The following is a 15,948-nucleotide window of genomic DNA, read 5'->3' as shown; positions in this document are numbered from 1 at the left end:
TGTGTGTGTGTGTGTGTGTGTGTGTGTGTATACCACATCTTCTTTATCCATTTATCTGTTGATGGACATCTAGGCTCTATCCATAATTTGGCTACTGTGGACATTGCTGCTATAAACATTGGGGTGCAGGTGCCCCTTTGGATCACTACATTTGTATCTTTGGGGTACCTACCCAGTAGTACAATTGGTGGGTCGTGGGGTACCTCTCTTTCTTTCTCTCTCTCTCTCTCTCTCTTTTTTTTTTTTTTTGGTGGGCAGCAAAGCAAGGTTTATTGAGCAATAGTAAAGTGATAGTACAAAGCTGCTGATGATGTGGGAGAGCAAGGTTCTTGTCTTACAGTGTTGAAGAATGAATCTTGTGGACAAAGGAGAGTGAATAAAAAATGATAGAAGTTTATTAAGCAAGGCTATAGAAAAAGCTCTCGTGAGTGAGAGGGGTCCCGACAGGGTTGCCCAGGTAGCCCTATTTTCAACTTTTTGAGGAACTTCCATACTGTTTTCCAGAGTGGCTGCACCAGCTTGCATCCCCACCAACAGTGGAGGAGGGTTCCACTTTCTCCACATCCTCACCAACATGTTGTTTCCTGACTTGTTGATTTTAGCCATTCTGACTGGTGTGAGGTAGTATCGCATTGTGGTTTTAATTTGTATTTCCCTGTTACTGAGTGATGTTGAGCACTTTTTCATGTGCCTGTTGGCCATTTGGATGTCTTCTTTGGAGAAATGTCTGCTCATGTCTTCCACCCATTTCTTGATTGGATTATTTTTTCTTTGGGTGTTGAGTTTGATAAAATTTTTTATAGATTTTGGGTACTAGCCCTTTATCTAATGAGACATTTGCAAATATCTTCTCCCATTCTGTTGGCTTTTGGTTTTGTTGACTGTTTCCTTTGCTGTGCAAAAGATTTTTATCTTGATGGAGGCCCAATAGTTCATTTTTGCCCTTGCTTCCCTGGCCTTTGGAGATGTGTCTAGATAGAAGTTGCTGCAGCTGAGGTCACAGAGGTTGCTGCCCGTGTTCTTCCCTAGGATTTTGATGGATTCCTGTCTTACATTTAGTTCTTTCATCCATTTTGAGACCATTTTTGTGTATGGTGTAAGAAAATGGTCCAGTTTCATTTTTCTGCATGTGGCTGTCCAATTTTCCCAACACCATTTGTTGAAGAGACTGTCTTTTATCCATTGGATATCCTTTCCTGCTTCATTGAAGATTAGTTGACCATTGAATTGAGGGTCCATCTCTGGGTTCTCTATTCTTTTCCATTGATCTATGTGTCTATTTTTGTGCCAGTACCATACTGCGTGGATGATTACAGCTTTGTAATAGAGCTTGAAGTCCAGAATTGTGATGCCACCAGCTTTGCTTTTCTTTTTCAACATTCCTTTGGCGGTTCAGGGTCTTTTCTGGTTCCATACAAATTTTAGGATTATTTGCTCCAATTTCTCAGAAAAAAGTTGATGGCGTTTTGATAGGGATTGCATTAAATGTGTAGATTGCTTTAGGTAGCATAGACATTTTCACAATATTTGTTCTTCCAATCCATGCGTATGGAATGTGTTTCTATTTCTTTGTGTCTTCTTCAACTTCTTTCATGAGTATTCTATAGTTTTCTGGGTACAGATTCTTTGTCTCTTTGGTTAGGTTTATTCCTAGGTATTTTATGGTTTTGGGTGCAATTGTAAACAAGATCAACTCCTTATTTTCTCTTTCCTCTGTCTCATTGTTGGTGTATAGAAATGCAACTGATTTATGTGCATTGATTTTATATCTTGCCACTTTACTGAATTCCTGTATGAGTTCTAGCAATTTTGGGGTGGAGTCTTTTGGGTTTTCCGCATAGAGTATCATATCATCTTCAAAGAGTGAGAGATTGACTTCTTCTTTGCTGATTTGGATGCCTTTTATTTATTTTTGTTGTCTGATTGTTGAGGCTAGAACTTCTAGTACTATGTTGAACAGCAATGGTAATAGTGGACATGCCTGCCATGTTCCTGACCTTAGAGGAAAAATTCTCAGTTTTTCCCCATTGAGAATGATATTCACTGTGGGTTTTTCATAGATGGCTTTTATGATACTGAGGTATGTACCCTCTATCCCTACACTGTTAAGAGTTTTAATCAAGAGAGGATGCTGTATTTTGTCAAGTGCTTTTTCTGCATCTATCGAGAGGATCATATGGTTCTTGTCCTTTCTTTTGTTTATGTAGAGTATCACACTGATTGATTTGTGGATGTTGAACCAACCTTGCAGCCCAGGAATAAATCCCACTTAGTTGTGGTGAATAATCCTTTTAATGTACTGTTGGATCCTATTGGCTAGTATTTTGGTGAGACATTTTGCATTCATGTTCATGGGAAATTAGTCTTTAATTCTCTTTTTTGGTGGGGTTTTTGTCTGGTTTTGGGTTCAAGGTAATGCTGGCCTCATAAAAAGAGTTTGGAAGTTTTCATTCTATTTCTGTTTTTTAAAATAACTTCAGAAGAATAAATATTAATTCTTCTTTAAATGTTTGATAAAATTCCCCTTGGAACCCATCTGGCCATAGGCTCTTGTTTGTTGGGAGATTTTTGATTACTGCTTCAATTTCCTTGCTGATTACGGGTCTGTTCAGGTTTTCTATTTCTTCCTGGTTCAGTTTTGGTCGTTTATATGTCTCTAGGAATGTATCCATTTCTTCCAGATTGTCTAATTTCTTAGCATATAGTTGCTCATAATATGTTCTTATAACTGTTTCTGTTTCATTGGTGTTGGCTATTATCTCTCCTCTTTCATTCATGATTTTATTTATTTGGGTCCTTTCTCTTTTCTTTTTGGTAAGTCTGGCCAGGGGTTAATCTATCTTATCAGTTATTTCAAGGAACCATCTCCTAGTTTCATTGATCATGTTCTATTGTTCTTTTGGTTTCTATTTCATTGATTTTTGCTCTGATCTTTATTATTTCTCTTCTCCTATTGGGAGAAGCCTAACCTGTTGGGTTTAGCCTTATTTGCTGTTCTTTCTCCAGGTCCTTTAGGTGTAGGGTTAAGTTGTGTATTTGAAAACTTTCTTATTTCTTAAGAAAGGCTTGTAGTGCTATATACTTCCATTTTAGGACTAAAATTGGCCTAGAATCTGATGTTACCTTTGCTTTGCAGCTTTGGCCTAGCAAGACTAGGCTTTCAGAAACCAGATTAGGTTTCAACTCATGGTACCAATTCAAATAATTGATATGGCTGCCCACGTGTGGAGAAGGATTCCATAGTGGACAGAATGTCCTGATTGTTCAGGCCCGGGTCAGTTGCCATCACCAGAGCCAGGGGAATGGGGCTAGTCCATTCTGAAGTAATAATAGCAATATTAATAAGAGATGACATTTAATGAGTGTTTACTGTGCATTAAGTACTCTTCTAAATACTTTAACTTGTAGAATCCTCCCAAGAACTCTGTGAAGTAGATGTTATTCTATGTATTTCTTGTGTGAGGCACAGAGACATTAAGGAACTTGCCCAGGTTTCACATAGCTAGTAAAGGGCAGAGCCAGGATTCAAACCCAGGTGGTCAGACTTTAATACCCACAGTTTATGGCCTGGATCAAGAATGAGAGTGGAGGTTCACAGGAAAGTCAGGTGCTGATATCAAGCAAAGGGGAAATGATACTGTGCAGGCAAAAACAGTATCTATGGGGTGCCTGGGTGGCTCAGTCATTAAATGTCTGTCTTTGGCTCAGATCGTCATCCCAGGGTGCTGGGATTGAGCCCCACATTGGGTTCCTTGCTCAGTGGGGGGTCTGATTCTCCCTTTCCTTCACCCTCTCCTTCACCCTGCTGTCCTCCCTGCTTGTGCACACTCTATCTCAAAATAAATAAATAAAATCGTAGGAAAAAAAATAGTAGCTATAACCTACAACCACCCATTAATACCCATAAAAAGACAATATACCACTTACAGCACAATTTAAAGAATATTTTATGTTCTTTTTGTAGATATCTGAGTACTTGCTTATCTTCATGTCTATTCCAGTTGTGAATCTTTAAGTCTCTGGGTCCCCTGGTTGGATCCAAGCTAAATTCTTGGGCCACCTGGGCAAGAATTCCTGAGGTATAACAGCAAATAAGAACATCTGATCATGGGGTGCCTGGGTGGCTCAGTCATTAAGCGTCTGCCTTTGGCACAGGTCTTGATCCCAGGGTCCTGGGATTGAGCCCTCTATCAGGCTCCCTACTTGGTGGGAAACCTGCTTCTCCCTCTCCCACCTCCCCTGCTTGTGTTCCTTTCTTGCTGTTCTCTCTCTGTCAAATAAATAAATAGAATCTTAAAAAATAAGAACATCTGATCATGAACTCGTAAATGAATGTGGAAAAGTGGATTTGGAGAAGTAGATGGAGAACATTAAGGAGAATGTGGTGGATAGCTCTTACAGAAATCTACCTGGGAGGCAAGGACTGAAGCAAAGTTGCTGGGAAAGTCTCAGAAAGTGTTAGCCACTCTTCTGAATATTGGAGGTGGGGAGGGGATGGCAGGCCTCATCTATCTGTTATTTCCTGGGCACTCAGTCTTTTGAATAAGATTCTCTAGTCTTGGCTTTTCTCATTAGAACAAACTCCACAGACACAAAACCTCCCTTGTTTATATTTCTTCTAATGTGCTTCTGCTTTAGCAAGTGAACCCTTAATGTCAATTTCGATTAATGTTGCTGTATCTGATCTTGGTGTTGTGGCTCATGGACACAGTGGTGGGGGGCGGGGGGAGAAGGTCATGGGAAGTGGGAGGAAGTGTCCCTTCTTGTTAGGAGGCTGAAGGAGGTGAAGGAGGCTCTGGAAGGGAATGTATGGAATGATTTGTTCCCTAGTTAATGAAGATCATACTTTAAAGATGCCACCTGTCTACTGTTTGATAAATTTGGAGACCTACTAGTAAGGCAGAACGGAGAGATAGGCTCTAGAGCTGAGCCAGTGAGGAATGAGAGACAAACAACCTTCCATTAACCTATATGACAGCTTCCCCCATAACCTTGAGCCACCAATATCAGGGGTAGGGACCATAAGCTCCAGTCTTGCTATCTGCTGTCATGGGTGGCCTTCTGATTCTGCCACGTGCACTTCCTTCCTCCTAGCTAGGATGGCTCAAAGCTGGTGGTCTCAGCACTGCAGTGGGATGGAGCAGAGTTTGGGGTAGAGAAGGCACAGTAATGTTCAGGGGAGGGAAGAGACTGTCACAGCTTGCCCACTTTCCCTCCTTCTCTTCCTTTCCTTTGCTCAGGAAAGATATGGATTTATGTTCTCCAAGAGAAGAGCTTCAGGAACAATTCTCTTTCCTTTGAGAGGTCAAAGCTCTTGTTTTTTCATCTTCTTTATCATCAACAACAATCATTAGAAGAGCTTACTATTTCTTGAGGGGCTTCTATGGTTCAGGGACACTATACACATTATTGCTAGTCTTCCCAACTTTCAAGGTAAATGTAACTTATGCACATTTTACAGAGAAAATTGGGGGCTTAGAGAGCCTGAGAAACTTGTCTAGTAAGAGGCAATGTTGGGGTTGGAACCAAGGCCTGTTCATTTGATATCTGGCTCTGATGTCATCAATTGCTGAACACTACGGAGGTTTGGGCTCCTGGCTAAAATTTGCCAATGGGTGCATCCAAAATGAGATATGTGTTCTATTTTTTTCAGATGTCCCTACTGGCAAGGATTAAACACAGAGTTTAATCTGCCCTGGTCTAGAGTCAAGATGAGAAGTCTCTAGCCCTGGTTCTGTAACTCTTCTGATGGACAGCCTTCAGTGTTCAAGACATGTGAGTTACCCTCTCTAGGTCTCATTTCTCTATCTGTAAAATGGGTGAGTTGGACTAAATAATTCCAAGGATTAATTCAATACAATCCAGTCTGATACACTTAGGAGGCTTCTTATTTGACTGTGCTGAAAGAATACAAAAATTGACAAATATGCCTCCATTCTCTAGGTAAGCTGGATGTGTGTTCTCTAATAGTCATAAATAAAGGGTGACAAAGCTTGGAGAGTAGAACCTTTCATTTAAACTTAGCTAGTGGCAGGTGTATATGGCAGGAGAGATGAAGTAAGCTTCACTGAGGAGAGAAAGGCTCCTCTCCTTCTCTGACCATGTGGTTCCAATGGGGGCTGCCATCTTTTTCTCCGTTCCCACGTCTGTATTGACAATGATTGATTACAGAGTGAGCACCTGGCTCAAGCTCGGCCAGTCACGGTACTTGACCCCACCAACAGTGGATAATTGGTCTCAGGATGAGCCCCTAGTCATGCTGGGCCAATCAAAGTCCTTGCTTAAGATTCTGTCATTAAGACTGGAAGCAGAAGGCTTCAGGTTGTCTGGCGGAGCCGCTGAGAGTTGTGCAAGCTCAGAGTTGTGGCGGCTGTGTCCAGCCTTGAGCAGAAAAGCTTACATGCAGAGAGAAGGAAAGACAAGGACTGGAGAGGAGTTCTAGTAACATCTGTGTCTCTGGTCCCGGCACCTCAGCTCTCTGAGCTCCCAGTACCCTCCAGATAAATTCCTTTTCTACTTTTGTAAGCCTGAGTTCATTCCCCATCCAACTAGTTGGCCACCATGAACCTGGCTATATCCTGGGGCCTTGGGTCAATGCTAGTGGGGGCTACTCCTTACCCAATCAGGGAAGCACTGAAAGAGATTTTATTCTCATCCTAGTGGACAGGAAGGAGGGAGCGCCATTCCCAGTCAAAAGTGCGTTAGCATGGAAGGCAGGAATCCCTTCCTGTCACTGAAACTTAGGTAAATTTCTATGCCCTTCTGAGCCTCAGTTTCCATATTTGTAAAATGGGATCTGGAATATAATGGTGATTCTCAAACTGTGTTCTGCAACACCCTGGAATTTTGTGGAGGAACTACAGCTTAAGGAGGGTGGTTTGTAGCTGGGAGCAGTGGGAAGGCCTAGTAGGCCATAGTCTAGGTTCCCCTCCCCTATTCAAAGCCACCTCATCCCCCAACTGGTTTTTTTGTTTTTTTTTTTTCACTGTCTCTCTGTGAAAGGTCTGGCTTAAAAGAGGGTTCTATAGCTTAACTGGTTTGAAACCTCCTGGATTAGATGTCTTTGAAGACCTTTCTATTTCTTCTAGTTCATGATTTCATGGGTTACAGGAAATAGAATAACCTTCACAATGATGATAAAACTATTTTGAGTGTTTGCTAGCTCTAGGTCAGGCACTGTGCTAAGTGATTTATATACATCTATTTCTAGAAATCCTTACAGCAACCCTCTAATGTGGGGAATTAATTATCCCCATTTTACAGATAAGAACCTGGGACTTCAAGGGCACTGGGGTGATTCAGCCGGTTAAACGTCTGTCTTTGGCTTAGGTCATGATCCTGGGGTCCTAAGATTGAGCCCCATGTTGGGCTTCCTGCTCAGCAGAGAGTCTGCTTCTCCCTCTTCCTCTTCCCACCCTCCCCAAGCCCCTGCTTGTGCATGCATGCTCTCTGTCTCAAATAAATAAATAAAATCTCTCTGAAGAAAAAAAAAAAAAGAACCTAGGACTTCGGAGGTGAAGTAGTTTGCTCAAGAGCACACAGCTGGTAAGTAGTGCAGGGAGGTTTGGACCAAAATTGATTAGCAGGCACGAACTAGCAGCTCACAAGCCAAACTCAGCCCTAAGGTGTGAGTTTTTTGGCAAGGACAGTGCTCTTTTAATTTGAATTAGTTGCCAGCACTTAAAAACCAATTTAATTTAAAAATCTGGACTTAGAGGTTGTTTTTGTTTCTTTTAAGACCTGGTAACTGGCAATAATACTGGGCATCTCTATCCCACATTAGTAGCTGCCTCTTCTAGAAGGAGCATGAACTCCCAGCTTACTACAGACTCTATTATTCTTTATTATCTTACACGTAACCCACTTTGCTCATTTATGGGACCTGCCTGGCCCTGATTTTTAATTTATTATTATTATTATGCTAACAACAACAACAACAAATTATTATTACATAGTATTTTATATATATAATATATAACATACAACATATAAAATTATATAAATATATAATTTACATATTTTATTTATATAAGTTTATATAAATAAAATATATTATATATAATATAATAATATATTATTATCTGATTTTTCAAAGCCTGTTCTAATGACAAGACTGGATCTTCCTCAATGACTCTTTATATCCTTCCATTTGCTCCTTCTCCAGGTCCTGCTAATTCGCCCTAACCACCTCTCCCTCACCTATCCCTTCCTCCTAATTCACCTGTCTTCCTCATCTGCCTTCATTCCTTGTCTCCAGTGAAGATACCCGGTGGGTCCTTCTACTCTCCCCTCTTTCACATCCATCTTCCTCATCCTAGCTCCGGTAGCTCTACAAACCTCATGGTCAAATGTTTGAAGAGAGATCCACCCATTCAGGGTGAGCTCACGAAGCAGAATTAGTGGCGGGGAGAGGAAGAGGTTGAATGTATGCCTTGAGGTTTAGCTGGCTCTGGGTTTAAATCCTGGTTCCTTTACCTACCACCATCTGTGAGAGATTGGCAGTGTTACATTTTTTCATCTGTGAAATGAAGATAAAAAAACTCAAAGTTGAACCAGATTACTTCTAAAGTTAGTTCTGACCTTGACACATTATCATATTAAAGCAACCTCAGCTCAAAACTTTTCAGTGATTCCCACTATGTACCAAGTTGAATGTAGAAACCAGTTCCTCTAGATACTAGTTCTAGCCTATCTTTTATATCTCATCTTTCCCAGCTCAGCTCATCCTTGTGCTAGCTCTTACATTCCTGCCTTTATACTTACTATGCCCCTTATTTGGAATACCCTCCAGTATTCTGTAAACAAACTCCCTATAAAAATGTAAGGCATTGTACCCCACCTGTTGAACCCTATCATCTGTTAGGAAATTTGTTTTCGTTGCAAGTTACAACAACCCCAACTAAAGCTACTCAAACCATAAAGACATATTGGTTTCATGGAAAAGTCCAAAGGTGGGTCAAGCTTCTGGTATGGTTATATCAGGTCTCTGGCTCATTTTTTCAACAATGTTTTCTTAGTGCTGCCCTCTTTGTGATGGCTTTATTTCTCTGGCTGGCTTTTCCTCGTGGTGGTTGTGATGGTCAATTTTATGTGTCAACTTGATTGGGCTAAGGCCTGCCCAATAGGTGGTAAAACATTTCTGGGTGTGTCTGTGAGGGTGTTTTGGGAAGAGATTAGCATTTGAACTGGTACACTATGATCACCCTCACCAATGGAGGTGGGTGTCATCCAATCTGTTGAAAACTGGATAGAATAAAAAGGCAAATTTGCTCTTTGCTTGAACTGACATCCATCTTCTCTTGCCCAGGACATTGGACATCACTGATCCTGGTACTTGGGCTTTTGGACTTGGACTGAATTATACTACTGGCTTTGCTGGAGCTCTAGCTTGCAGATGGCAGATGATGGGACTTCTTGGCCTCTATAACCATGTGAGACAATTCCTATCATCAGTCTATTCTTTATTTTTTAAAAAACTTTTTATATTTTTAAATTTTTATTTATTTGAAAGAGAGAGGAAAAAAAAGGAGGTGGGGGAGAGAGAGAGAGAGAGACAGACAGACAGACAATGTGCACACAAGTGAGAGGGGCAGGGAGAGGGAAACAGAATCCCAAGCAGACTCAAGCCTGAGCATGGAGCCTGATGTGGGGCTTGATCTCAAGACCTCAGGTCATTTCCCTTCATGCTCTAATCTTCAGGGGTTCTTTTGGACAACACAGAGTATTCCTAACACATCTCTATTTAATTCATAGTCATTCATTCAACAAATATTCATTCTAGAGACTGAGGAATGAGCAAAACAGATAAAAACCCTGTCCTTGTGAAGATCACAAAAAAATGTAGTGGAAGGTGGGGACAGAAAAGAGACAACAAACAAATGAACACATATTTCAGGTGGTAGTAAGTTCTATGGAGAAAAATCCAGCAGGAAAGGGTACAGAGAAGTAGGGTGATGCTATTTTATTTTTTTAAGATTTACTTATTTATTTATTTTGGGGAGAGTGAGTGAGCCAGCAGCAGGAGGGGCAGAGGGAGAGGGAGAGAAAGAATCTCAATATCAAAGAACCCCATATCACACTCTGCCCTGAGCTTAGAGTGTGATATGGGGCTCAATGTCACGATCCTGAGATCACGACCTAAGCTAAAACCAAGAGTCAGATGCTCAGCCAACTAAGCCACCCAGGCACTCCAGGGTGTTGCTAATTTATTTATTTATCTTTATTTATTTATTTGGCAGAGAGAAAGCATAAGCAGGGGGAGCAGCGGGCCAGGGGAGAGGGAGAAGCAGGCTCCCCGCTGAGCAAGGAGCTTAACTCAGGGCTCAATCTCTAGATCATGACCTGAGCTGAAGGCAGACGTTTAACCGTTTAACCGGCTTAGCCACCCAGGTGCACCATGGTGTCGCTATTTTAAATGTGGGCCAGGGGAGGCCTCTCTGAGGAAGTGACATTTGAGTGGAAACCTGAAGGAGTGAGCCATGCCCATTCGAGGAGGAGAGCATTTGAGGCAGACACAAGTGCAAAGGCCCTGAAGTTAGCAGTATGCTTGGCATGTCAGAAGAACAGCAAGGCCAGTGTGGCTGGAGGAGAGTAAGAGGAGGCAAAAGCAATTCAGGAGGGGATAAGGTCAGAATGGTAGCAGAGAGCAGGTCAGGACCTATGAAGCTGTGAATATAATCCTCAGTGCCAGCAGGAAGAGGATTATCACCTGCACAGGCAAGTTTTATAATAGAGGCTATGAACAGGGAGGGGTGAACAGCTGGTGGTGGGGCTGATGGGAGGTCAGAGAAAGTCTTTCAGAGGAGGTGGTTCCGGCGCTGAGTTTTGTTTTGTTTTTAAGATTTTATTTATTTATTTAACACAGAGAGCGAGATCACAAGTAGGCAGAGAGGCAGGCAGAGAGAGGAGGAAGCAGGCTCCCTGCTGAGCAGAGAGCCCGATGTGGGGCTCCATCTCAGGCCCCTGAGATCATGACCTGAGCCGAAGGCGGAGACTTAACCCACTGAGCCCCCCCTGCCCCGGCACTGGGTTTTGAAGGATGAACAGGAGGTATCTAGGCAGAAGGGGAAGAGCAGTCCAAGGAGAGAATTATGCTATAGCAGAGGCTGCTGAGAGACTGTGGTGTATTCCAGTACACATGGTAAGGCCAGTACAAAGGGAGGGAGGCCAGTGGCTAGGAGTGGCCAGAAGCAGAGCAGAGGAGACTGGCAGGGATCAATTCCTTAATGGGTTGATTGAGTCATTTACTGAAGTGTTTATTGAACATTAGGTCTATACCAGCCATTGCACCAGGTCTGGTAACAGTGATGTACTCAACCAAAGATTCTTGGTCTTAAGGAATTTACCTTCTAGTGGGGAGACAGACAAAAACATACAAACAGACCAAATAAATGACAAGACTAAGAAATGCCATGAAGGAAATGAATGAGTCCAAATTAGAGAACATCTTTAGGTGGGGTGTTCAGGAAAGTACTCTCTGAGGAGGTGATATTTAAACGGAGTTAGAAGGGGCAGGGGAAGAATGTTCTTGGCCTTGGTCTTCAGTGTTACTATCTCTCTAATTTGATTTCTTCCTCTGAAGGGAGACTTGGAGATCATCAAACAACATAGCAGAGTTGTAATTGTTGGTGTGGCAGGGCCAGGATTCCATTCAAACTCTGCCGTTTTTAGGACTTGGCAGGTTCTGGGGGTAGCAATGTGAAAAATACAATCATGAAATCACAGGTCGGCCACATGGAGACTTTCGACAGCCCTCAAGGAAGTCTATATAGCTGAGGACTGAAGGGCAATGGTCTTCGTGTGCTCTTGGAAAGCCCCTCCGATTGTTCCGTGGAGGCTGGAACACTGATTTGGGTCAGAGTTTCCGGCAGGAGAAATTTTCAGGAGAGAGGACCATGACCCAGATAGGGTTATAAAACATTTCCGACACCCTAGAAGGGTAAAGGTACTTAAAACCTCCTTTGTAGGTGGGAGTGGCACGTCCTCCCCAAACCCAACCCAATTGCGGCCTCTTCGCCCAGTCCTAGACTAAGCAGCGAGGAGCTATCCTCCTCCACTCCACCCGGTTCCCTGAAACTGAGAGGACCTGGAGCTCCTTCCTACTGCGTCCCTTACGCACTCCTCGGGCACCGCCCCCCGCCAACGTGTTTGGGTCCCATCTCCAGGCCCCGCCCACCTCCAGCTCCAGCCTCGCGACCCGCCCTTGGTCACGCCTCCTTCCGGCTCATCCCCACAGCGGCCACCTTTGGGCCCCCTCCTCCCTGTTCTCTTTCCCGGCCCGCCTTCTTCTGTCCCGCTTCAGTTTTTCCTCCTTTCTGGATCTCTCTTCCGCACCGTCTCCCGCCCCCTCTTCTAAGGGCTCCGCTTCCTCCAGCCTTGCCTCAGTTTCCCTCCACCCTTGACTCCTCCTATGGGCAAGGCCTCCCTTTAGCCCCACCCGCAACCTCTCCTTCCAAGTGCAGCCCTGCTCCTGGCTCCGCGTGGCCTCCACCGTCTTCCATACCTGCTTTGCGCTTCTCTCTTCTCCGGCATCATCACCCTCTCAACCCTGCCCCCCTTCGGCTCGCTTATTGGTGTAGGAGAGTCTCTGTCTCTCCCACCCCAACCCTTCCAGTCCTTAGCCCCGCCTCCCCAGGCTCCCTCCTCAGTCCCTCCTCCCCGTCAAGGCCCCGCCCTGGCCCCGCCTTCCTCTTCTCCCCGCCGGAGCTCTGGACCTTTCCAAAGCGAGGCTGAGGGGGTGGGGAGAGCTCGTGCACTCGGGAAGCCGGGCTCTGTCAGGGTGGGGCTGCGGACTCCCAGCGCTGTGTCCCCGTGTCCTCCTCCGGAGACAGAGGCGAGGGTGGGGAGGGAGGGCCCAGGACCAGGGCCGGAGCGGCGGGCGGAGCCAAGCTGAGGAAAGCCGTTCGGGGCGCCCCCACCCCCGCGCGCTTCAGTGGTGCCGGCCGAGGGAAGGACTCGCGGCTGCGGGGCTCGCGCCGCTGTCAGTGCGGCGGGGCGCGCGAGTGGCGCGGGCGTAGGGCGGGCGCAGCCGGGAGAAGCTGAGGGGGCGGCAGCGGCGGCGGGGACGACTCCCGCGCGTGTGCTCAGCTCCTCACGCCGCGGCTGGGGCCGCCTTATTCCTCCTTCTCTCCCTCCCTTCCGCCCCCGAGTGCGGCGGCACCGCCTCCTTCCGCGCCGCGCGGCTTCCTCCAGACCTCTCGGCGCGGGTGAGTGGGGGCCACGGGCGCCTCCTTAGGGGTGCGGGGTACTGTTCCTTGTTCCTTTTCGGCCACCAGCCTCTTCGCGCGGGTTGCTGCCTATTTTTAGAAACTCTTTTTTTCGGCCATTCTGGGCGTCCCAGGAGCGGGAGTAACTCCCGGCCCCCCCCCCCCCCCCCCGCACCTCCCCCAGCAAACCCCGTGTCGCTGACCCGGCCCTTCAGCGCCTGCCCCCGGCCGCCTGGCGTTCCTTGGCCGCTTCCTCCTCGCGGGCCGGGCCTGGGCTAGGAGTTGACGGGGTGGGCCCGCGCCCGCTCGGAAGTTGAAGTCTTTGTGCTCGAGCCCCGCCCCGCCCGGCGAGGGGAGGAGGGAGAGGAGCGGAGGCCGCGCAGGGGAGGCCTGGGCGGGCCGGGCCCGGGCTCTGATCCCGGTCTGGGCTTCTGGCTCCCCCTCCCGGGCTCGGTCTGCCGGCTCCCCGAGGCGCGCACAGCTAAACCTGCCTCGCTCCCCACGGGCCTCAGCGCCGCCTTGGCCCCCAGCGCTGCCGTTGCTGGGCTCGTTGCACACCTTGGGGCTCAGGAGCAATAACGCGCCCTCGAGCTGGGGCGGTGTTCCGCACTTCACGCAAGCCCCACCGTGCAGCCGAGCTTCAGTTTGCCCCTCCTTAAAATGGGGAAAAGAAAGTCGCTTCGCAGGATGTTTGTGGATTTAGGGAACTAGTATGTGAGAGAAGCGTTTAATACCAACAGGTAACATTTAATGGACTTGACGAGGAACTTAGTAAACCTTATTTAATTCTCAGGACGGCCTTCTGGGGATATCCCCCTTTACAAAAGCAGAAGGCAAGGCGCAGAGAGGTAAAATAATTTGCTCCCAATCACAGTTAGTAGCTACAGAAGTGTAAAGCCGTGGTACTAGAAGTACCTGTTATTTATTTCTTAGTGTGAGCTTGTGTAATCCCTTAGTGCAGAGAGGATTTTGACTTACCCTTGGGTCACTCCGTTTTCCCTGACTCCTAGGGTAGTGTCCGTTGTACTATGGATGAAATCCCATTCTGGGGATACGGGAGGTCCGAGGGGAAGGAAATGACTATGAATTTCTTGTTAGTATTGCCCCGTAGAATTTGATGAATGTAGGGGACTCCAGATCTCAATCTCAGCTGACGTTCTCTGGGTTTTTGGCTCAAGGAAGTCTTAAGTCCTAATAGTGAGGTCTATCCTTTATTTTATTTGTGGGATTCCCCCCCCCCCCCCCCCCCCAGCAAGACCTTTTGTGTTCTCTATAGTGTTTAGATTTCTAGCTCCTGCTTGGGGAGGGAGAAGCAGGAAATGGCTCAAGTCAACTGCTTCCAACTCCCTGCTTGAAATAGGGTTTTATTTTTCCTTTTTTCAGATGAGACCAAGAGTGGGTAAAAGTGAACTAAAATTAACTTTGGCAAGTTTCTAGTTTTCCAGTGTGTTTGATCTCTCTTATGGGGAATGTTTAAAAATACGAGTTCCTGGGCCGCATCTTGAAGGAGTCTTCTGATGTTTTGTATTTGTTCTTTGCAGTCTGGAGATCTGTTGTGCTCTCCTTTTTACAAAATTCTGCATTTAGGAGTTGTATGTAGCACCTGGAAGGGGTCTTTACCATCTGGTCTTTTTTATCTGCCTTGTTCCCCCTACCCTGTTAGCACTGGAAAGGGGAAGTAAGTTGTCTAAATTTGCCTTAGTGACAGAATCAGAATTATAATTCCCAGTCTTTTGGTTTGCAGACCAGTAATAGTTTTATTTCTGCCATCCCTTGACACCTTTGGAAGGGGCACTAAATTACTTATTCAGGCCTTAACAGACCAGGAATCCTGAGTAAATTTAGATCTTGAGAAAGTTCGTTAGTTCCAACCTCTCTCCATGCCTCAGGTTTAGCATTAAAAGGAGTTCAGGTTCTGTGCACAGGTGTACCAGTTCTCATTAGTCATTACTCTTATCATATGGTACTTTGTTTATGGTGTATAGTACTCTTCTGGAGTCATCCCATTTCTAACCCAGTTCTGTGAGAGGTCTTGAGAGTTTGCTTTAAGTCTCCTTTTTACAGCTGTATTGAGAATTGAGACACAGCAAGATCGGGGCACTTGCCTTGGTAAGTCACTAAAGTAACAAGTGGTGAGGACAGGACACCTTTCATGGGCAGAGGATTTGATGTAGCATCATTAACTGAGCCACTCATTGTGGCTCTGTGATGCTGTTTGTGTGGAGACTGAGAAATGGCTGTGAAAGTCTTATTGTAGTAGTAGGAGGAGGAGAAATAATACCTAACACTTATTAAGTACTTACCGGGTACCACTTCCTGGACTAAGGACTTTCTGTGGGGTATCTCGTTTATTCCTCAGAGCGGAATGTTTGAATTAGGTATCATTATCCCTGTTTTGCAGAGGTAGGAACAGGCTTAGAGAGGTTACATGACTTGCTCAGGGTCATGTAATTGATAACCTCAAACAAAATAACTTTGAAGCCAGTGTGGGTTTTGTTCTGTTCTTTTCTTTCTTTTTCTTTTCTTTCTTTGGTAAAAACATACATGAGGTAAAATTTGCCATTTTAACACTTTTAAATGGATAGTTGTCTGGCATTAAGTACATTAACATTGTTGTGCACCCATCACCACTAACTGTTGTTGTCTAGAACTTTATCTTCCCCAACTGAAAATCTGTACCCATTAAACACCAACCCCCTGTTCCCGAAGCTCCTGACAACCACTGTCATATTTTGTCTCTGAA

At 45.3% G+C, this 15,948-nt stretch overlaps 1 protein-coding gene across 3 annotated transcripts in view; it reads left to right on the top strand.

The window, feature by feature from the left end:
* The first annotated feature begins 12,985 nt into the window (after positions 1-12,985).
* The window catches only part of RALY (RALY heterogeneous nuclear ribonucleoprotein), an 80,793-nt gene continuing 77,830 nt past the window's right edge, over positions 12,986-15,948 (top strand). Inside the window, exon 1 of one of the 3 annotated variants that reach the window (XM_032858862.1) lies at positions 12,986-13,205. The gene's annotated coding sequence lies outside the window, so the exon portion shown is untranslated. Of the gene's footprint in view, positions 13,206-13,772; positions 13,946-15,948 lie in introns of those variants that run through there. The other 2 variants (XM_032858865.1, XM_032858863.1) reach the window with 2 other exon arrangements.

This window comes from Lontra canadensis, unplaced genomic scaffold (assembly GCF_010015895.1).
Source record: "Lontra canadensis isolate GAN:19392208 unplaced genomic scaffold, GSC_riverotter_1.0 scaffold16, whole genome shotgun sequence".
In the NCBI taxonomy this organism is placed as follows: Eukaryota; Metazoa; Chordata; class Mammalia; order Carnivora; family Mustelidae; genus Lontra; species Lontra canadensis.
This window is presented reverse-complemented; position numbering and strand designations above follow the sequence as displayed.